Here is a 24,654-nt window from a genome sequence, read left to right on the forward strand (position 1 = left end):
AGAAAATATAAAAATGCAGTAAATGAAGCAGGCAAAAAGGAATGCAAACGTCTCAAAAATGAGATCGACAGGAAGTGCAAAATGGCTAAGCAGGCATGGTTACAGAATATATGTAAGGATGTAGAGGCTTATCTCATGAGGGGTAAGATAGATACTGCCTACAGGAAAATTAAAGAGACCTTTGGAGAAAAGAGAACCACTTGTATTAACATCAAGAGCTCAGATGGAAACCCAGTTCTAAGCAAAGAAGGGAAAGCAGAAAGGTGGAAGGAGTATATAGAGGGACTATACAAGGGCGAAGTTTTTGAGGACAATATTATGGAAATGGAAGAGGATGTAGATGAAGATGAAATGGAAGATATAATACTGCGTGAAGAATTTGATAGAGCACTGAAAGACCTAAGTCGAAACAAGGCCCCAGGAGTAGACAACATTCCATTAGAACTACTGACAGCCTTGGGAGAGCCAGTCCTGACAAAACTCTACCATCTGGCGAGCAAAATGTATGAGACAGGCGAAATATCCGCAGACTTCAAGAAGAATATAATAATTCCAATCCCAAAGAAAGCAGACGTTGACAGATGTGAAAATTACCGAACTTTCAGTTTAATAAGTCACGGCTGCAAAATACTAACGCGAATTCTGTACAGACGAATGGAAAAACTGGTAGAAGCCGACCTTGGGGAAGATCAGTTTGGATTCCGTAGAAATATGGGAACACGTCAGGCAATACTGACCCTACGACTCATCATAGAAGCTAGATTAAGAAAAGGCAAACCTACATTTCTAGCATTTGTAGACTTGGAGAAAGCTTTTGACAATGTTGACTGGAGTAATCTCTTTCAAATTCTGAAGGTGGCAGGGGTAAAATACAGGGAGCGAAAGGCTAGTTACAATTTGTACAGAAACCAGATGGCAGTTATAAGAGTCGAGGGACATGAAAGAGAAGCAGTGGTTGGGAAGGGAATGAGACAGGGTTGTAGCCTCTCCCCAGTGTTATTAAATCTGTATATTGAGCAAGCAGTAACCTAAACAAAAGAAAAATTCGGAGTAGGTAGTAAAATCCATGGAGAAGAAATAAAAACTGTAAGGTTCGCCGATGACACTGTAATTCTGTCAGAGACAGCAAAGGCATTGGAATAGCAGTTGAACGGAATGGACAGTGTCTTTGTAGGGAGGATATAAGATGAACATCAACAAAAGTAAAACGAGAATAATGGAATGTAGTCGAATTAAGTCGGGCGATGCTGAGGGAATTAGATTAGGAAATGAGACACTTAAAGTAGTATATGAGTTTTGCTATTTGGGGAGCAAAGTAACTGATGATGGTCGAAGTAGACAGTATATAAAATGTAGACTGGCAATGGCAAGGAAAGCGTTTCTGATGAAGAGAAATTTGTTAACATCGAGTATAGATTTAATTGTCAGGAAGTCGTTTCTGAAAGTATTTGTATGGAGTGTAGCCATGTATGGAAGTGAAACGTGGACGATAAATAGTTTGGACAAGAAGAGAATAGAAGCCTTTGAAATGTGGTGCTACAGAAGAATGCTGAAGATTAGATGGGTAGATCACGTTACTAATGAGGAAGTATTGAATAGGATTAGGGAGAAGAGGAGTTTGTGGCACAACTTGACAAGAAGAAGGGATCGGTTGGTAGGACATGTTCTGAGGCATCAAGGGATCACCAATTTAGTATTGGATGGCAGCGTGGAGGGTAAAAATCGTACAGGGAGACCAAGAGATGAATACACTAAACAGATTCAGAAGGATGTAGGCTGCAGTACGTATTGGGAGATGAAGAAGCTTGCACAGGATAGAGTAGCATGGAGAACTGCATCAAACCAGTCTCAGGACTGAAGACCACAACAACAACAACATATTCTGTCAGCGCAGTCGTTGAGATCTGCCCACAGGGTCTGGTCTCTCCAGTTTTATGTTTTCGTGTGAGTTTGTTAATTTCTTTTCCTGCCACCAGCTGTCGCAGTACTTGATCTGAGGTACCTCTCTCCCCACAGCCTCTTGACCAAGGATTACACGCAGAAAATGAACCATGCTTTCGCTGAGATTAACATGATTCGTCCCCAGTCGTTCTGTTATCCTGGGGAAGAATGCTTGTGCACTATGGACCTTCTCACAGTTGTCCCACTCCCTTTGCCATGAATTCACTCTCCAGTTTCTGAGCCCTGTTTCAGTAAAAAAAACAAACACACACACACACACACACACACACACAGAGACAAACAAAAAAACACACAAACAAAAATACACTCACACACACACAAACACACGCACACACAAACACACACACACACACAAAAACACGCACACAAAAACACGCACACAAAAACACACATACACATAAACACACGCACACAAAAACACACCTGCACGCATGCGCACTCACACAAAAACACAAACACACACAAAACCACACAAACACACACAGAAACACACAAACACACACACAAACACATACAAACACAAACACACACAAAAACACAAACACACACAAAAACACAAACACACAAACAACACGCACGCTCTTCATTCCCCAACACATACACATGCATGTAAAACATTTTAATTTTTCTCAACGAAGGGTGATGTCCCAGAAATAAAGTAATATGGTTCCAGTGCCCCGGTTCCGATCAAGGTATTCGGAAGGCTTGCCTTGATTGTAACCCCCTCTCATACATTCCCAATTGGGATACCACATTTACCCCATTATTAGCTTGTCTGATAATTAGCTGAACAGAAACGCGACTATTAAATGGCCGGATCTCGCACAGATCGCTCTACTAGTAGTGTAAGTAGGCTGTTTAAGTTTTTATGTTGGTAACGTCACGTAGCGCTCCGTATGAAAATCTCTGACTGTGCTGTGTGCAGTCTGTGGCTGGTTTGCATTGTTGGAATTTGCTATGGTAGTGTTAGGCAGTTGGCTGTTAACAGCGAGTAGCGTTGCGCAGTTGGCGGTGAGCCGCCAGCAGTGGTGGATGTGGGGAGAGAGATGGCGGAGTTTTGAGAGCGGATGATCTGGACGTGTGTCCATCAGAGACAGTAAATTTGTAAGACTGGATGTCATGTACTGATATATATATTATGACTTTTGAACACTATTAAGGTAAATACATTGTTTGTTCTCTATCAAAATCTTTCATTTGCTAACTATGCCTATCAGTAGTTAGTGCCTTCAGTAGTTAGAACCTTTTATTTAGCTGGCAGTATTGGCGCTCGCTGTATTGCAGTTGTTCGAGTAACGAAGATTTTTGTGAGGTAAGTGGTTCATGAAAGGTATAGGTTACTGTTAGTCAGGGCCATTCTTTTGCAGGGATTATTGAAAATCAGATTGCGTTGCGCTAAAAATATTGTGTGTCAGTTTAAGCACAGTCATTTATAATTTTTCTAAGGGGACGTTTCAGTAAGATAGGGAAAAAAAATTAGTTGCATAAAACTGCATTTCTTTCATCCACAAATACCTGTTTGTGGCACGGACGTACCGACATTTTTTCACTCCGGCATAGTAGTGGGCCTTAAAAGCTACTGCTCCAACTCTGAAAGAACTCATCGTGGTTGCGACACAGACGGACGGGTAAGCTTTCAGCAACGTCAGCAATCTCGTGGGGAGAGTGACCATAAGAGCAAGCTAAACTTAGACAGTCGTTTTGAACCTAACCTCGTACAATGCGCATTTCGGAATAATTGTACTTAGAAAATCAGTGTAGATCGCACAAATTACACTTATTGGTGACCGGTTTCAGTTCGATAAATGTGATTTTTGAGATCTAGACTGTTTTTCTAAGTGTAATTGTGACAATCGGTCGCTGTTTTTCGGTAAATGTCTTCGAAAATACTTCGTAATAATTTGGGTCCTGCTGATTAATGCAGAACATCTCACGACGACACCAGCGCACCCCGCGGCGATGCTCCGGCCACTACTCGGCCGGTGCGGCATCTGGCTTATCGCTTACAGCCGAGAATAAAGGAGACAAGTCAGGAATAGCCATAGAAAGAAGTTCGAGACAATCTTTGCACCGTTTAGCACCACAAAATGCGTGTCAGTAGCACCTGTTCGGAGAGCTACGTGCAGCCTCAAAATGGAACACTGGAAGCGCTACTTCATGTTACAGTTTCACCTACCACTGCAGAGCAGCTATGATTTTGGTACTAATGGCCTATAAACATTCCCTTACGTATAAAATCTGACTCGTGAATGAACTATTACAAAATCTGACTACCGTTCTGTTAATGATGAGGTAGAAGCATACTTCCACAGCGCAACGGAATATGTAAAGAGGAGATATTAAATGAATTAAAGGAAACCAATTACCAACAAAGACCATCAACGATTCTAATATAACCTATAGGTGTAAATGTGTCTCTTCTTGTAGAAAACACGCGTACAGTGTGGATGTGACTACGTTGTGCTGCTTAATGCCTCACGTCTAGAAGTATGAAAATGCAAAATGTCGGTACATTCAGGAGTGCAAGACGTGCTTTAACTTCTCTACAGTTCAAACGTTCCACGTTCAACCGAAAAAAATGCATGTAAAGAAGAAAAGATTTTGCCTGCCGAAAGCAGTTTATAGGACTATGTACTCCATTCTACTTTTTATTACTTTGGCTAATGAATTAGAAGTTTTGAGTTGGAAATATTTGTGACTTAACTGTGAAGTCATAAATGGAAGTTCATAAAGGGTTTTTACGTCTGGCTGCCAAACAGACACCATCAAACATATCTGAAACAATTTTTCTAGGAAATATAATAGTAACTGTTCTTATTTGGTTTTTCTTCTCAGTGTCGAACTTTACTTCTTCTTTATGAACTGTTTGTCAGATAAATTGGCCGTGCGGTTAAAGGCGCTGCAGTCTGGAACCGCAAGACCGCTACGGTCGCAGGTTCGAATCCTGCCTCGGGCATGGATGTTTGTGATGTCCTTAGGTTAGTTAGGTTTAACTAGTTCTAAGTTCTAGGGGACTAATGACCTCAGCAGTTGAGTCCCATAGTGCTCAGAGCCATTTGAACCATTTTTTCAGATAAATGGGTAGTCATTGCGTTTCACTTCACTTTTATATTAACCCAAAATAGAGTCTTATCTAGAAAACTTTTACAGCAGGAAGAGGAATAAAATTGTTCGCGTCCTCTCTTAATCAAGACACACTCACGGATTCCTCTCTCCCTGCAGACTTAAAAAAAAAATTGACAATCACATCCTCTCATCTAACAGCATCTCTGCTGCAGCACGTCACTTCCTCTTTGGAAACATTTATCAAGTGCCATTACAACTATGAACTCCGCTAAAGGCAGATCGTTTGTAGTAAGCTGCGCTCTCAGTGGCTACTAACGCGAACGTAGTCTTGATGAGCACATATGCAGTTGGGCATAAAAGCTCGTAAGATTGAGCGATGACTTCAGGAGAAAAATAGTTCATTAGAGACTTCAAGTTAACGTCATGTATTATTCAATAAACAGGCTTGGAAATTCACAGACAGTAGATGTAAATGCCCCCAAGGGACCACGTGAATATACAATGCCACACAATCGCAAAAGCTGATTATCAACCCAATACGCTTTCAGATCATGGTAATACTATTTAGTGAGCGAGAAAGCAAACTGGAAGGCGACTTATATATGCAGATGACTCAAGAAAAAATAGATACTAATCCTTGCTGAGTCAGGGCTGACCTCACTCACATGAATATAGACTTGCAAACATCAAAGTCATGTAATACAGAATTGCGCCCAAGCAGCGTCAGCAAGCAAGGCTATCACCATAAATCCTGAACGCTGCAACTTAGAAAAATGCACAAGACAAAATGTCTGAACTTAACGAATCGTCAGCAGCTAGAAAGACAGTAACAGCTGAAGGCGACGACCGCGGGTAGAGTGTCTCCACATGGGTCTATTCGATCTCGAAATTCTACGCCAAGCAAACTGATTCGCTAACGAGACACTGCGCTTAAGGTATAGCTTGCAGCTATTTTTGTCACTGTACAACAAAAGATACGACTTCTCTAGCAAACGAGAGCATCAACTATACAGGGTGAGTCACCTAACATTACTGCTGGATATATTTCGTAAACCACATCAAATACTGACGAATCGATTCCACAGACCGAACGTGAGGAGAGGGGCTAGTGTAATTGGTTAATACAAACCATAAGAAAATGCACGGAAGCATGTTTTTTAACGCAAAACCTACGTTTTTTTTAAACGGAACCCCGTTAAATGAAACAACAACTTTACTGTTACCAGTCACCGTTTTATTTTTTCCACGACGCGTTTCGAAGGCTTAAACCTCCATCATCGGGTAGATTTACATTAGTTAGTAAACTTGTTGTTTCATTTAATGTCAGTAACAGTCACGGTAAAGCCTAACCTAAAAATGTTCGCATTTAAAGGGAACCCCGTTAGTTTTGTTAGCACATCTGAACATATAAACAAATACGTAATCAGTGCCGTTTGTTGCATTGTAAAATGTTAATTACATCCGGAGATATTGTGACCTAAAGTTGACGTTTGAGTACCACTCCTCCGCTGTTCGATCGTGTGTATCGGAGAGTACCGAATTACGTAGGGATCCAAAGGGAACGGTGATGGACCTTAGGTACAGAAGAGACTGGAACAGCACATTACGTCCACATGCTAACACCTTTTTATTGGTCTTTTTCACTGACGCACATGTACATTACCATGAGGGGTGAGGTACACGTACACATGTGGTTTCCGTTTTCAATTACGGAGTGGAATAGAGTGTGTCCCGACATCTCAGGCCAATAGATGTTGAATGTGGTGGCCATCATTTGCTGCACACAATTGCAATCTCTGGCGTAATGAATGTCGTACACGCCGCAGTACATCTGGTGTAATGTCGTCGTAGTCTGCCAGAATACGTTGTTTCATATCCTCTGGGGTTGTAGGCACATCACGGTACACATTGTCCTTTAACGTACCCCACAGATAGAAGTCCAGAGGTGTAAGATCAGGAGAACGGGCTGGCCAATGTATGCGTCCTCCACGTCCTATGAAACGCCCGTGGCCCGTGTTTGTTACAACACGCAACTGAATGTCGGAGGTTTCAAGCGTCAACTTTAGGTAACAATATCTCCGGATGTAATTAACATTTTACAATGCAACAAACGGCACTGATTACGTATTTGTTTATATGTTCAGATGTGCTAACAAAACAAACGTGGTTACATTTAAAAAAACGTAGGTTTGTGTTAAAAAACATACTTCCGTGCATTATTGTATGGTTTGTATTAAATAATTACACTAGCCCCTCTCCTCACGTTCGGTGTGTGGAATCGGTTCGTCAGTATTTGATGTGGTTTACGAAATATATCCAGCGGTAACGTTAGGTGACTCACCCTGTATAGTATTTGAGCCGTACGAGTGACTCGCAACTCACGTCTAGACACACAATATTTAAGAACAGAGCGACCCACTCTGATACTCTTGCTCGACATCATTGCTTCAACCGCGTATTGTAATTTGTGCATGAAGGTGTGATTGATCCTGAAAAGACCTACTTTTCTGCTGAAAAATGGTTGCACTTATTGCGGTACGTAAACTCACAGGACAATCGACATTGAAGATTTGAAAATTCTCAAGAATCTCTGCATCATGTGCAAACAGAAGTGGAGTGAATTTCCTTTCCTTCACGTCTATGGTTACAATTTTTTTTTATCAGACTACCAGTTTCGGTCTATAGTGACAATCTTCAGATCTTGTTTTATAAAAACGTGTCCTAATATACTAGAGCCATAGTGTAGACCGAAACAGGTTGTCTGATGACAAAACATTTGTGACCATAGACGTGAAGTAAAGGAAATTTATTCTACATTCGGATCACTGTTCAATGCGCGACCATGTCGCAGCTTGTGAGGATTGGAATGTTCAATAGGTGCTACACGAATCTGTAAGTCAACCTTTTTCAGCCAAATCGTAATTTCTGAAATGTAGAATTTTTTTCATAGAACTGAAAACTAACGAAAGGACCTACGGCTATTCCATGAGAACAATGCTAGAAAACCCCGCCGTCTGTTCGTTTAAGCGACAGTATTATAAGGTGTTTTTGAAGACAAGAACTAGCTTCTTCAAATATCACAGCTATCACAGCCCCCCCCCCCCCTTCACCTGCACGTTACCCTGAATTGTTGCCCATAAAACATTCTATGTAAACGTGATTGCTCATGAACTTGATCATCATGATATTCCAATACCCACTGTCAATGTTTTCGGAGGGAAAGTGGGTAGGGGAGGGCGGGGGGAGGGGGGAGGTAGGGAGGGTAGGAGAGATTGTTCATGACCATCTTCGGTGTTTCCGTATGAATTCATTTAGTGGATCTGATTACAACAAAAACGGAGCAGGAAGGGGTCAGATGGGAGTAAGGTAGGAACGACGTCACACCATACTCCATAATTAATAACCTGAACAGTTCTGTAATCTTTTGCGCGTTGCCGTGTTCCTAATCTGTGACACAATGCTCATTTCAGACAAATGCTCGACATCTGAATGTACACAGACAATCCATACTTGAAACTTGTAACCTCCCCCTCACTTATCGACCTTAATGACAGTGAAAAATTAAACCGCGTGCACCTAATGAAAATTTGGGAAAATCAATCGTCACCGAAGTTAATTTGTCGGTAAAGAGGGAGGAAAGGGTTACATCTAAATGAAAGGAAAAATTCAAATGAAATTGGTGGAAATAAATTTTGAGAAAAGGGTAAAATTAATAAAGAAAGTAAATGTGCGGTCGTTACGTTAACAATTAACTGGCGTTAATTAGATATTTGAGATTTGGTGAAAATTACGGTTGCCAGTCCTATGGACAAATACTATAATAACTGAAAAAGAAAGGTTATTGCACATATAATTAGCACTAAAAGCGTGGCAACTGATGGTTGACACGTGTTGTGTGGAAACTGGATGCGCTGCAGTCTGGAACCGCAAGACCGCTACGGTCGCAGGTTCGAATCCTGCCTCGGGCATGGATGTTTGTGATGTCCTTAGGTTAGTTAGGTTTAACTAGTTCTAAGTTCTAGGGGACTAATGACCTCAGCAGTTGAGTCCCATAGTGCTCAGAGCCATTTGAACCATTTGAAACTGGATGTTTGCCAGAAGTAATAAATTTCGCTACACTCTGACTTAATTTAGCAAAAGAATTAATAAAACCGGAAAATTGAAAGTTGACTTAGTGACTGAAATTATTAGTGAACTTTGTTTCTGAAGCACTACGAAATTCAATAAAATACGGTTAGTCTTGGGCACCTCAACAATCATTTCAAAAGCTACTTGAATCTACGTAATTTAGAAATAAGAGATTTAACTTTTACCTTCAATTAAATGATTCTGAACAATTAACAATAGTAAAATTTAGTACGTACCAAGCTGGGCTGCAGTCACAGGTAAGCTAAAATATGGTAACAAAACTCGCACTCTTAATTTGTGCTTGTGTAATCTAAATATTGTAGCCAGCTATGAATACTTTAACTGAACTTTGAAATTAAAGCAGTGAAATGGAATGATATTTCTTTAAAGCTGGCGTATGAATTTCAACGACACTCGGGTTCATTCCAGAAAAGGAAGGGACCCTGCTTGGTAATGCAATCGGGACAATTAGCAACAAAGGTTCATGCTAAGTTGCTGTATTTTTTGATGCAACAGTTTGAAAAGCTGAGGTCTGCCATAGAGTTCTAAAACTTTACGTGCTTTTAGTCTTCCTTGTTGGTTGATTGAAGGTTGAAGTCGCCGATCGAGGAGGTGGCGACAGTCACTCATTGTCGGCCGTCGCTATTGCAGAAGCTGGATGTTGGCGCGCCTTCTTCTCGACACGGTCACCAGACGAAACGGGTTCTTGATGTGTGCCAGCTAATGCTTCCCGTTCGCGACACCGTGTCAGAAACTATCATGGCAATTCGAGCGCATTTACATGCCGCCAAACCCCGAAAGGGCGGCAACTCGCGGGAGCGTCACACAACACCCCTGCTCCACCACCCTACTCCAGCCAGACTCTTTCTGGCCGCGCTCCATGCGGAAGAGTTCACACTACCAAAGATCCTAAACACTTTGGTTTTCCGCACGACCTATCGATGTATTCGTTCGATAGCATAGTTTTCCCTAGGCAAGACCCAGCGTAAAAATACAAATAGTATTTACAAAACAAACCAATTATACATCGACATAAATATATACAGGGTGTTTCAAAAATGACCGGTATATTTGAAACGGCAATAAAAACTAAACGAACAGCGATAGAAATGTACCGTTTGTTGCAATATGCTTGGGACAACAGTACATTTTCAGGCAGACAAACTTTCGAAATTACAGTAGTTACAATTTTCAACAACAGATGGCACTGTGGTCTGGGAAACTCTTACGATATTTTCCACATATCCACCATGCGTAGCAATAATATGGCGTCGTCTCTGAATGAAATTACCCGAAACCTTTGACAACGTGTCTGGCGGAATGGCTTCACATGCAGATGAGATGTACTGCTTCAGCTGTTCAATTGTTTCTGGATTCTGGCGGTACACCTGGTCTTTCAAGTGTCCCCACAGAAAAAAGTCACAGGGGTTCATGTCTGGCGTATTGGGAGGCCAATCCACGCCGCCTCCTGTATGTTTCGGATAGCCCAAAGCAATCACGCGATCATCGAAATATTCATTCAGGAAATTAAAGACGTCGGCCGTGCGATGTGGCCGGGCACCATCTTGCATAAACCACGAGGTGTTCGCAGTGTCGTCTAAGGCAGTTTGTACCGCCACAAATTCACGAAGAATGTCCAGATAGCGTGATGCAGTAATCGTTTCGGATCTGAAAAATGGGCCAATGATTCCTTTGGAAGAAATGGCGGCCCAGACCAGTACTTTTTGAGGATGCAGGGACGATGGGACTGCAACATGGGGCTTTTCGGTTCCCTATATGCGCCAGTTCTGTTTATTGACGAAGCCGTCCAGGTAAAAATAAGCTTCGTCAGTAAACCAAATGCTGCCCACATGCATATCGCCGTTATCAATCCTGTGCACTATATCGTTAGCGAATGTCTCTCGTGCGCTGAGGGGTTGCCGCGTTTGAATTTTGTATGGATAGAGGTGTAAACTCTGGCGCATGAGACGATAAGTGGACGTTGGCGTCATTTGGACCGCAGCTGCAACACGGCGAACGGAAACCCGAGGCCGCTGTTGGATCACCTGCTGCACTAGCTGCGCGTTGCCCTCTGTGGTTGCCGTACGCGGTCGCACTACCTATCCAGCACGTTCATCCGTCACATTCCCAGTCCGTTGAAATTTTTCAAACAGATCCTTTATTGTATCGCTTTTCGGTCCTTTGGTTACATTAAACCTCCGTTGAAAACTTCATCTTGTTGCAACAACACTGTGTTCTAGGCGGTGGAATTCCAACACCAGAAAAATCCTCTGTTCTAAGGAATAAACCATGTTGTCTACAGCACACTTGCACGTTGTGAACAGCACACGCTTACAGCAGAAAGACGACGTACAGAATGGCGCACCCACAGACTGCGTTGTCTTCTATATCTTTCACATCACTTGCAGCGCCATCTGTTGTTGAAAATTGTAACTACTGTAATTTCGAAAGTTTGTCCTCCTGAAAATGTACTGTTGTCCCAAGCATATTGCAACAAACGGTGTATTTCTATCGCTGCTCGTTTAGGTTTTATTGCCGTTTCAAATATACCGGTCATTTTTGAAACACTCTGTATATATATATATATATATATATATATATATATATATATATATATATATATAGTAAAACAATTACAATATGTAAAGGCACAGAAATGTCATATCTTCAGGTAACAAAATAAGGAAAAAAATTTATAGTACAATAGATGGAAATAGGAGGATATGCATTTCCGGCGTTACAAACTGACTGACATGGAATGCGTTTGGATGTAACCGTTGTCTCGGTTGAAGAGCTGCTTACGACAGGGTTAAATAGGAAACGTAGATACCAAATTTATAAACAAGTATTACACACTCTTTACGTTGACCACTATCTCTTCTATCTATGCCTGTGGCATGAGCGCTTTTGGACACGCGGCGAATGTAAAGGGACACCAGCTATTCACTAAAAAATAACCTTACGTTTCTAAACTAATCAAAATGGCTCTGAAGAGCGATTAAAGGAAAATTCACGAGCAAGAGATGAACGAAATTTTGTTGTTACTCATTCATATCTTTTGACCTGTCGGTGTCTGCATAACCAGGACCTTCTGCTTTGTTCTAGATCTAGAAAACAAGGATAAAACTTTTTTGTCCTAAAAAGTATCATTTGCGTATTGAGAAAAATATTTAATACTACGACGGACCAGTGTACAGCTCTCAGACTGGACGTAAGTGGAATGTCCACTGTGGATTTCTTTTTTCTTTTACTTACGCCGTCCTTTATCGACCAATTTATAACGAACCCCTCGTCCTTGGAAAAACAGACCGCACAACCTCGTCGGGTCGTTGGATGGTGATGTAAGTTAATCAGCCCCAGCAATAAGCATTTCACGGACGTCACGAGGGTAAGAGGAGATGGAAAGCGTATTAGAGACAGACAGAATTTTCTGTGTTTCATTACTTGGCAGTTCATCCTTTTGCTTTTTAATATTTGTACAAAACATTATCTGCGTGTTCACTTACAGAGTCCGTTTTGCGGTCTTCGGTACTGACTTCTAAATACGTCGACAGATCTACGGCCGTGCGTTTCTTCTCTCCGTCATTTGGAATGAAACTTCCCATAGTCATAATGCTATAATTTCAGATAGAACTATGCTCACGCAGCGTAACGGAAGGGTGTAGCTTATGCATCTGACATGACTATTTCTTGTGTTAATCAGAATTTACTAAATATACAAGGCTGTGGCTAAGCCATGTCAGAGTCGGCTCTCAGCCGTGGCAGCGTGCGGACGGCCCCGCGCGCCGGCCAGTGCTCCGCTGCAGGCGTTGTTTACTTCCGCATCGTAACTTTAAGGCTTGTGTCCGTCCACCGTGAACAACATGTCGAGCGCTTACCGCCGTTGCGACCCTTAAAGTTTCCTTCCCTGCTGAACATGCGCGACCTCGTGCACATGAAGTTGAAACGTTCATACGTGAAGAAGTTCGTTTAGATCCTAACCACGTTGTCGGAATCCATTTTTCGATCACGAGTAGTGTCGTTTATATTAAAATGACAAACACCGAGGTGTGTGAAGATGTTATTCGCCGCCACGCCAATGGACTTAAGTTCAAATACTCTGATGGTCACGTCGGAGCTGTAACACTTGAACTCGCAGAGTACGGTCAACGCACGATTAGGGTGTTTGAACTACCTTTTGAAGTGCCGAAGGACGAAGTTGTCTCTGCGTTACAACCATACGGTAACGTCATCGGTTACGTAGAGGAAAAATGGCAAACCTTCATGACCTACCGTGTCCTTAATGGTGTGCGTCAGGTCAAAATTGAACTGAAAAAACATATACCGTCATACCTGACAATTGGCGGGGTGCGAGCCATTGTCATGTACGACGGCCAATCCCGAACATGTGCGGGTTGTGGACAAGAAGGCCACGTCAGATCTGCCTGCAAGCGACGCCGCTCGATCCAGACGCCGGTCGGCGAGGAAGCGTCCCCAGCGGTGATCACTCAGATCCCTGTCACATATGCCAAGGTTGCCAAGGAAGGTAGCACCTCTACACAGGGTCTTCCTGCTCCGTTGACGTCGTCTGATCAGGTAGATGCAACCGCTACTGAGATTCCTTCTGAGGTGCCACAGACGCCAGATCCTGACCTGCCGAATCCTCGCAGCACTGTGACTGAAAATGCTACTGAGATGGACGTTGATTCGGGAGTGGTACGTACTTCTGCTTTCCTTCAGACTGGTCCGGAGTCAGACGAAAGCCACCCGCAATCAGACTCTGAACGACATGTTCGAAAACAAGGGTCGACACGAAAGAGAAAGAAACGTAGCCGTACGCCCCCTGATGAATCCATTCTACGGATGGATACCAGGGATGCACACCCGAAGATGGACGACAAACCGCTCTTTGATGACCAAAAGGCTGATGCGGACGACCCGCCACAGGCGAACACTGGCAACGAACACCCCTCCTTATTGGCGCCGTCGCCCCGACAGGTCGACATTGAAGAGAGCCTATCCGCTGAGCCGAAAACTACGTCTCCTCTCCACGTGAATGATGTGCACAGCCGATGCCCTACCGCAGTATCAGTCTCCTGGGCAGACGACGTGGAGATCGAAGGGACTGGGGTGGACGGTGCTGATGATGGGGCGCCCACATCGGTTGCGCCCGCGCCCGCAAACTCTCCACAATAACGACCTCTTCAGCGGACCGGCAAGATCGACGACCTCTCGCTTCTGAAGAAGGAGCCCCACCTGTGCCTGTGGGACTCCAACACCAGCATTATCGTGTCGCAACGATTAACCTCGCGACCATTCGTGCGCCCCACAAACTAGCGCTGCTCCGTGATATGATTTATGATGCGGACATAGATATTGCGCTTTTTCTGGAAGTGCATGTCGCCGATTTTTCACCACCACATGGCTTCACGGCGCATCTTACTCCCGCTTCGGACACCGGTAGTGGTGTTGCCATCATCTTACGAGAAGGTCTTCCTGCCGAAGATGTCCTATACCCCCCCAACGGCAGAGGTATAGCCCTTACTCTCTTTGGTGTACGCATCGTCAACATTTATGCGCCGTCGGGCTCCAGCTACCGTCGTGAACGCAATGCCTTCTTCGCGAATGAAGTTACACCCCTTTTTATGGGACCACACGATGACTGGGTCATGGGTGGAGACTTCAACTGCACCCAGCGACCTCAGGATCAATTGCCGCGTCACTCACCACGCGCAGCTCTGGGAACAGTCGTCACGCGGCTACAATTTGTCGACACGTGGAGACATGTTCACGGTGATCTTACGGGCTTTACGTACTACACTGCGCACTCCTCTAGCCGACTGGATCGCATCTACATCTCGCGATCCCTAATTCAACACACTCGACAGGCTGAAATCTGGCCTGTTGCTTTCTCAGATCATGAGGCTTACTTCCGTGATGTTGTTCTCACAAGACAGGCAGTATGGCACGGACGTGGTTTATGGAAACTGAACACGGCACTTCTTAATTCACCTGACTGTCGACTTTTAATAGAAGACACTTGGATCACATGTAATAGACGCCGTCCCACGTATCCGTCTACCATATCCTGGTGGATACAGCGTGCAAAACCTGCTCTTCGAAAAACATTGATCCGGTATGGCAAAGATGTTGTCGCCTGGAGGAAGAGCACTATGGACTTTTACTACAGGATCCTACGAGAATGCTCCACGATGCCAGCCTCCCCTGAGCGCCATACAAGAATGAACCATGCTAAGGCCCAAATCTCCAATCACATGCGAAGGCATTTGGAAGGAGCGATAGTACGATCTCGTACTGCTGATCGCATGCCTCATGAACATCCGTCGATGTACCATATCATCCAAGAACGCCAAAATCGACGCCGAAAATTGATTCACGTCCTAACAGTCCAAGAAGGGCGTCGCTACGTAAACCAATCTGCAATAGGGAATGTGCTTCACGCCCACTACCAGCAGCTCTACGCCGCAATTCCACATTCCCCAGAGTTGATCGACGAAGTCTCACAGCTCAACTTCGGTGGTATCCCAGGAGATGCGGGGATTGACTTGATGTCAGAGGTGACTGATAATGAAGTCCGCGATGCGATCCGGGCAGGAACCATCAATCGCTCCCCAGGAGCCGACGGTCTTCCACTCGACTTTTATCGCACCTTCCGTGATTTGTTAGAGTCCACCTTCACCTCCATCTGTCGGGAACTGATGTCTCCGGAAGTACCTGTACCGGACGCTTTCATGGAAGGAATTATTATTCCTGTACATAAACCGCATGGTGGCAACAATATCAGTGATTATCGGCCCATCACCCTCCTTAACAGTGATATGAAAATCTTCACTCGCCTTTTGGCGGCATGACTTAAAAACGTTGCCCGATATGTTGTGTCCCCAGACCAAGCATCTTTGGGAGGGGATGATAATATCCGCACGGCTTTATGCCGCTACCCAGGCACAACGCCTCTCTGGAGCACTTGCGTCTTTGGACTTTAGTCAAGCTTTTGATAGGGTTGACCATTCGTTCCCTACGGCCGTTCTCCACCATATGGGTTTCCCAGTCCCTGTTATCACGGTAGTGATGCGCCTTCTGCGGGGTACCTCATCCAGGATTATGTACAATGACAGACTCACTCCTCCGATAAAAATAGGTCGATCCGTACGTCAAGGTTGCCCTCTATCAGCGATTTTGTATGCCTTTTCCTTGGAATCCTTGCTATGTGGACTAAGACAACGTTTGGTAGGGTTGTCCATAGATCGCTACCGATTCTGTTGCACGGCTTATGCTGACGATGTAGTCATCTGTGTACGTAATGCCGACGAGGTTAGAGCTGTTTTGACCTGGGTAGCGACTTATGGTGAGGCATCGGGTAGCTCTTTAAACGTACGTAAGTCACAAGTTATGTTTATTGGCACGGGACTTCCCGTGGAGTGCGTTACACCTCTCACCACCGTTGATACCATTCGCTGTTTGGGAATAGATTTTTCATCTGATCTCCGGCGTTCAGCCACCATCAACTGCCGACGCCTCCTTTTAATGATCAGAGCAGGTCTTATGGACCGTCGCCTTCGATCCCTAGATATTCTCCAACGAGCTCGATATGTCAATATCTATATCGCATCCCGAATTCCCCATGTAGCACAAGTTCTACCTTTCCCGCTTACTGTGGCACGTCGCATGTTGGCAGCGATGGCATCTTTCGTCAGCTCTGGGCTGTTGTTCAAAGTTAACTATGCAACCCTTACTCTTCCCCGTGAACGAGGTGGGATAGGTCTGTTTCACGTGCGGGATAGAGCTCGCGCCCTATTTGTCAGCTCCCAGATGACGGTATGGACACGTTGCCCAACGAGACTCACTGGTCTCCTCCTGTCGGCATATTCACCGGTCTCACTGTCAGCCCCAGTGATGATCTCGGATGTTCCGGCCCAGATCCATTATATACGATACTTCTTTCTTGAACTCAGTTATCTGCGCCTCACCTTACCAAGACAGCTTTTACTCAAGACAAAGGCAGTAAACAATGTCCTCCAATTAGGTCGTCCACCTAACCCGATTGAACAAAAGTTCCCCCAGGTTGACTGGCGTCATGTATGGCGCGCGGTGTTCGCCTGTTACCTTGACAGGAATGTTCAATCTGTCTGGTACCTAACTGTCAATGGTAAGCAAATCAACCAATTTCGCCTTCATCGTATCCACCTCGCCCAATCACCTCTATGTTCCACGTGTGGAGTGCCAGACAATGATGAACATCGGTTTGTTTGCGGACCGGCGGCGGAGGTTTGGAACTTGGTTCGTCGTATTGTGGCTTTTCTAACGCGGGACATTCCGGATCGGATTACTCCACTTTCATTATTATTTCCGGAACGTGACTATTTTCCAAGGACAAAAACCAATGCTGTGAATTGGATTCGCGGACATGCCATTCACTACCTATTTGGACAAACTGTAGACTCTCTACTCGATTTTTGGACATACCTCAATGACCGTCATTATGTCGTTGTCCGTCACCCAAAATACAGACAATTTTTCTCAAACTTCCTTGGGAGTGCTTTCCACGACCCGCCTCGCAGCTGGAATGTGTTATGCCAAGAGAGGAGAAGGTTTCCTGTTTGAACCAATGAACATTTCTGAACAATTGAACGGAACACATCAATTTCGAGAAGACGTGACTCAACATACTACCAGCGGGGCGCAGAAGGCCTCTGATCAATTACACAACAAAAACAATAAAAATAAAATTCAGAAAAAGGAAGATTTTGTTTTGTTTGTGAGGACAGCCCTAACCTTAATTTCCCATCTTTCCCCTGGTATATAGGTAGCTCTCTGGAGTAGGTTTAGTCAGGAGCCAACGCCTGAAGTGGACCAGATTGTTTTTGTCATAGGATGAAAAGTGGCGGTGGCACTTAGGGTTTTTTTGTAGTTCAAAAAAAAAATGCTAGAGCACTTGCCCGCGAAAGGCAAAGGTCCCGAGTTCGAGTCTCGGCCCGGACACAGTTTTAATCTGCCAGAAAGTTTCATGTGGATGAGTCCTTGTAAGGTGGGAAATTATAGCCACCTTACAACTATCCATGATCCAAGAATCCTTTCGTCTTTCCAGATGACTTTTATATCACGTATTCCGATTTCCATCCATTCACACGTACCTAATCCATAAATCAATGCAAACTAAACGTAGATGTGTCTCGAAAAAAACTAAGATTCAGAAACAAATTATAGTGCGACCTCCGTTACATTACCTTCCATGAAACGTAAATCAGACTAAGAGCAGCCGACCAGTTGCAAAGGATAAAGTAATCTTTACCTAGGTTTCAATAGATATAAATCTATCTTCTTCAGAAGACGGCCTGGGGACAATGAACATCGTAATATATATTAAGGTATGAAACATGAGTCAAGAATGAAGTTTAACATATATTAGGAAAATATTGTATTACAAGATGTGAGAAAGATTCTTGGTACTTACAGTATTATAACAACATGAAGTGATATGTCCTTATCGTTTAGGCAAACATCTGCATAGTTACATTAATCATATAAAATATAGCCCTGAAAACAGGGTTTGTCAGACAAATAAAATAGGTACATAGAAGTTGCAGAGCGCCTAAGCGACTGAGTAAAATCGGCCAGCGTAGTAGCACAGCGGCCAGGGCAGGTGGCGCTCATCTCGCGAACTATGTGCCGATAGGCGTACTGAAGTAACATTTGAAACATCAATATTAAATGCGTTCATAAATAGAGTGATAATAAATAAATTGGCAAGCATTTAACACTCCCGTTATGACATTGTGGGAGGTATAGGAACAATAACGTAGATACATACATCAAAAAGACAGGTGGCGCTTCCGCCGTGAGTTACATGCAGTGGTCTATATAGCCAAAATATAAAGTTATATTACCATATTAGTGAAGCCCATAGAACGTATATAAGTCAAAACACCAAGAACAATCAGTAATGGCTTTTAAGAAAATTACGAGACCTGGTCTACAATCCAGTTACTACGTAATATAGAATAAGAGAAAATTACATGAGGGCCGCTGTAGTGGCAGCCATACATCGGGAGAAGAACACATTATATAAACGGTAGTAAACTGAAAGATTTGAAAGTGCATTATAGCTTCCTGAGGAAATAGACTACTGAGGTTACTAGCATTAATGTTATATATTAAACAGTACGGGTTTAAAGCCTTCGAAAAATTGTTTACAGGCAAGGTTCAACTGATCATTCAGAATATTGCCATCTTTGAGCTCTAGATGTTTAAAAATAAATAGCTCTTCCCACAGATCTAGTCTCCGTCCTTTGACCTGTCTATGTAGGATAACCGTGTCTTCTAACTGTTTAGGCGTATGGCCGGTTATCAAGAGGTGTTCAGCAAAGGTAGAGTTGCGAATATTCGTTCCTTTTTTACCTAAAAGATGTTCTTTATATCGTGTTTTCACAGCTCTGCCGGTTTGACCAATATAATAAGAGGGGCAGTTATTACAGGTTAGCTTGTAAATACCTGAATTAGAAAACCAATCGCTGGCAATCTCTACTGACTGTACAAGATTTCTTTTTAAACTGTTATCTGTAGAAAAGGAGACGTTACAGTTATATTTTTTATTTAGAAGACGTTTAATCCTATACGATAAGTTACCCAGGAAAGGGATGGAAATAAATTTTTTAGTTTCTGTGGTATCCGTGGGGAGAATATTTCTCAAAGTCGAACATTTTTGGGAGATTTTCTTATTGAGCAGGTAATCGATCATATTCTGGTTATACCCATTATCAACCGCAATCGCTTTGATGACATTCAATTCCTTTTTTTGATCCGCAGGTGATAAAGGAGTGGTTACCATTCGGTGAATGGCGGAATGAAAAAATGCCAATTTATGAGCTTTTGGATGGGTTGAGTCAGCAGGAATGACATTATCAGAATATGTTTCCTTGCGGAAGATGTTAAAATGGAAGGAATTATCTTCTATAGAAATTGTTAAATCGAGAAAATTAAGTTCACGTTTATCATTTTGAAGTTCTTTTGTGAAGGAAATTTTTTCATGTAAACCGTTGAAAGTGTTAAAGAGATGCTCTAACTCATGATCAGTGCCATCAAAAGCAATGAAAATGTCATCAACATACCGTGCATAATAGCGGATTTTTTGGCGTAATTCTGAACTTGAATTGAAGAACGTTGTTTCCAGGGCGTTAATGAAAACCTCTGCTAGAATACCGACGAGGGGGCTACCCATTGCTAGACCATCTGGCTGTACATACATTTTCCCGTTAAATGTGAAGTAATTGTATTTTAAAATGACCTTAAGCAAACCAATGAGTTCGGCAATCTGAGTTTCACTTAATTTTTTATGTTTAAGAAGATTCTCTTTTACAAGGTCTATGGTTTCATCGACCGGAACATTTGTGTAAAGGCTGACGATGTCAAAGGACACCAGTCTAGTGTCAGGTGTACAACTTATAGATTGAATATTGTTAATTAATTCCTTACTGTTTTTTACAGAAAAATTATTTTCAAATGTGAAAGCATCTTTAATTTTAGAATGGAGGCGCCTAGCAAGTGTGTGATGTGGACTGCCTATACCATTCACTATAGGGCGGATCGGGTGATTTTGTTTATGCAGTTTAAACTGACTTCTGAGCACTGGTGGTTTAGGGTTCATATTTATAAGCCCTTTCTTTTGGAAACCTAGGTAAAGATTACTTTATCCTTTGCAACTGGTCGGCTGCTCTTAGTCTGATTTACGTGCAACCGTTGCTGTAGCGCAGCTATGTTTAAAGTACTGAAATTCCATGAAACGCTTAATTAGATTCGAATTACCTGTTGCACGAAATGGTTGTTGTCTTGTTTGGTGCGGTACGTTTAAGGATGTCTGTAAGACAAGCATGATTGGCAGTGAATGTGACGTAGGCGGAAGCCTTTGTTACCAGTATACGTACAAATTTAACACACCCCAGGACTATCGATTATAAAGGATACACCCCCCCTCCCCATTTCATGTTATGAAACAGACTAGAACTATTAAACTTCCTGGCAGATTAAAACTGTGTGGCGGACCGAGACACGAACTCGGGACCTTTGCCTTTCGCGGGCAAGTGCTCTACCAACTGAGCTACCCAAGCACGACTCACGCCCCGTCCCATAGCTGAGCAGTAGAGTGGATATTTCATTCTGGAAACATCCCCCAGACTGTGGCTAAGCCATGTCTCCGCAATATCCTTTCTTCCAGGGGTGCTAGTTCTGCAGGTTCGCAGGAGAGCTTCTGTGAAGTTTGGAAGGTAGGAGACGAGGTACTGGCGGAAGTAAAGCTGTGAGGACAGGGCGTGAGTCGTGCTTGGGTAGCTCAGTTGGTAGAGCACTTGCCTGCCAAAGGCAAAGGCCCCGAGCTCGTGTCTCGGTCCAGCACACGGTTTTAATCTGTCAGGAAAGTTTCGTTACTTAATATATTTGGACTTCTCAGAATGCATCTTAAAGTACAGGAAGATTACTCATTTTGCGCTCACAATAAATTCCCGCTCATAATTTACGTGACAGTAATTTTGTTTCATGATGTGTGTCTTGTATATTTATCAACACGGCACACAACTCATAAAAAAATTTGTAGCATTTTTTTGTAAATGTAAACTCTCTAGAATATTTAATGAATGATATTATAAACTGTGAAAGCTTCACTGTTTGTGCTGGAATGATCTTACTCTGCAACCTGGTAAACGCTTTCTGTCGGTAAGAGAAAGCTTCAGACCTTTCCCTTTAGAAAAAATGCTGTTGATGGCAGTAAAGTGAAACGAAATGGGAACGAATCTGATTTCACAGTCTTAAATGCAAATAAAGACGCAAGATTCAATTCTTTGCCTCCCTGATGCTCTCTGAAGGTAATCTGAAATCTGTTTCCTGCGATGATAATGCATAGTCATACAAAGTAATAATGGCGGTACATTGTTTTCTGGCCTTGAATAAGGAAATTTATTCTATTGAAGACACTATCTTGTGATGTCATTCCGGTACTTTGAAAGATTCAGACTGATTGAGATTCCTCTAGCTTTTCAGTGAAATGATAAGTAATAAGACTACTCGGATGACGACAGCGTATTTCTAGCGCAGCATTACTGAAAATCAAGTGTCGAAAAATGTTCCAGTGTCCCATGCGTCCCTTTTCTGGCAATCAACATTTGAAGTAGTATGCTGATGCATTAGCTCCATACTTAACAATCATATACAACCGTTCGCTCTACGAAAGATCCGTACGCAAAGACCGGAAAGTTGCACAGGTCACACCAATATTCAAGAAAGGTAGTAGGAGTAATCCACTAAATTACAGGCACATATCGTTAACGTTGATATGCAGCAGGATTTTGGAACATATATTGTGTTCGAACATTATGAATTACCTCGAAGAAAATGGTATATTGACATACAGTCAACATGGGTTTAGAAAAAATCGTTCCTGTGAAACACAACTAGCTCTTTATTCACATGAAATGTTGAGTGCTATTGACAAGGGATTTGAGATCGATTCCGTATTTCTGGATTTCCGGAAGGCTTTTGACACGGTACCACACAAGCGACTCGTAGTGAAATTGCGTGCTTATGGAATATCGTCTCCGTTATGTGACTGGATTTGTGATTTCCTGTCAGAGAGGTCACAGTTAGTAGTAATTGACGAAAAGTCATCGAGTAAAACTGAAGCTATATCTGTCGTTCCCCAAGGTAGTGTTATAGACCTTTTGCTCTACCTTATCTATATAAACGATTTGGGAGACAATCTGAGTAGCCGTCTTCGGTTGTTTGCAGATGACGCTGTCGTTTATCGACTAATTAAGTCGTCAGAAGATCAAAGCAAACTGCAAAACGATTTAGAAAAGATATCTGAATGGTGCGAAAAGTGGCCGTTGACCCTAAATAACGAAAAGTGTGAGGTCGTCCACATGAGTGCTAAAAGGAACTTGTTGAACTTCGGTTACACGATAAATCAGTGTAATATAAAAGTCGTAAATTCAACTAAATACCTAGGTATTACAATTACAAACAACTTAAATTGGAAGGAACACATAGAAAATGTTGTGGGGAAGGCTAACCAAAGACTGCGTTTTATTGGCAGGACACTTAGAAAATGTAACAGATGTACTAAGGAGACTGCCTACACTACGCTGGTCCGTCCTCTTTTAGAGTACTGCTGCGCGCTGTGGGATCCTTACCAGATAGGAGAGACGGAGTACATCCAAAAAGTTCAAAGAAAGGCAGCACGTTTTGCACTATCGCGAAATATGGGAGAGAGTGTCACAGAAATGATACAGGATTTAGGCTGGACATCATCAAAAGAAAGGCGTTTTTCGTTGCGACGGAATCTTCTCACGAATTTTTTCATAATGCGGGGCCACAGTCATAATATGTTTCTTTGAAGTCAATACCGCCATTAGACTGTTGTTTATTTGCAGTTTTACACTTACACAATCATGATTTCGGCTTCAAAGAGCCATTATCTAGTGTTTTCTGAAAGCTTATTAGGCAATGACAGTGAAATACATAACACTTGTTACGTGTTTCACTGTTATTGCCTAATATGCTTTCAGAAACACTTGATAATGGCACTTTGAAGCCGAATTCATGATTGTGTAAGTGTAAATGTAACACTGCAAATAAACAACAGTCTAATGGCGGTACTGACTTTAAAGATCTTCTCACGAAATTCAAATCACCAACTTTCTCCTCCGAATGCGAAAATATTTTGTTGACACCGACCTACATAGGGAGGAACGATCACCACGATAAAATAGGGAAATCAGAGCTCGTACGGAAAGATATAGGTGTTCATTCTTTCCGCGCGCTATACGAGATTGGTATAATAGAGAATTGTGAAGGTGGTTCGATGAACCCTCTGCCAGGCACTTAAATGTGATTTGCATCGTATTCAAGTAGATGTAGATGTAGAAGTTCACAAAATTAAATCGTAAACGGTATTTTCAGAGCGCTTAAAAATGCGTCAGATCTGTTTCATCGTATCAGGATTACCACCTTCGAAACAAGTTGACCGCTCTACTGAAGAGGTCACGAGGTGGTTGGCGGCGCCTTCAGTGGTCTGCGAACTTCTCTTGCATACCAGCTCAGGTGCCAAGCATGCGGCTGAGAACGAGTTATCTCGGTCCTTCCTGTGACACATCGAATGTATTTGCATCGCTCTTTAATACGATTTGGCAACTCTCCCTCCAAAACAAGGAAAACAGGGAGCGCTGGCTGACAGCCAGATGACGCTCTATTTTTTTCTCCTCGCTCCTTTTATAGAACTGATATTAAAAGGCAGCTGGGAATGGTTTGTTTATCACTCGCGCAGCCGGAAACCTGAAATTTCAGAAAAATCGTCTGCTGCTGGTAGTGCCATTAAGTATATGCACCACGTAGTTTCTAAGACATCGCAGCATGGAAATGAGATAGCACTTGTAATAACTCGTCGGCTTAGGCATAGGATCAGTGCGCAAATGCTGATAACGCTTCTAATGACAAGTCGTCGTCTCACAGGCGTTT

General features: G+C 42.9%; 1 protein-coding gene across 1 annotated transcript in view; it reads left to right on the forward strand.

Annotated features, from left to right (window-relative positions):
- Positions 1 to 24,654, forward strand: part of LOC124798354 — a 391,600-nt gene that overhangs the window by 105,000 nt on the left and 261,946 nt on the right. The window lies entirely within an intron of this gene.

The sequence above is a fragment of the Schistocerca piceifrons genome, chromosome 5 (genome assembly GCF_021461385.2).
Source record: "Schistocerca piceifrons isolate TAMUIC-IGC-003096 chromosome 5, iqSchPice1.1, whole genome shotgun sequence".
Lineage (NCBI taxonomy): Eukaryota > Metazoa > Arthropoda > Insecta > Orthoptera > Acrididae > Schistocerca > Schistocerca piceifrons.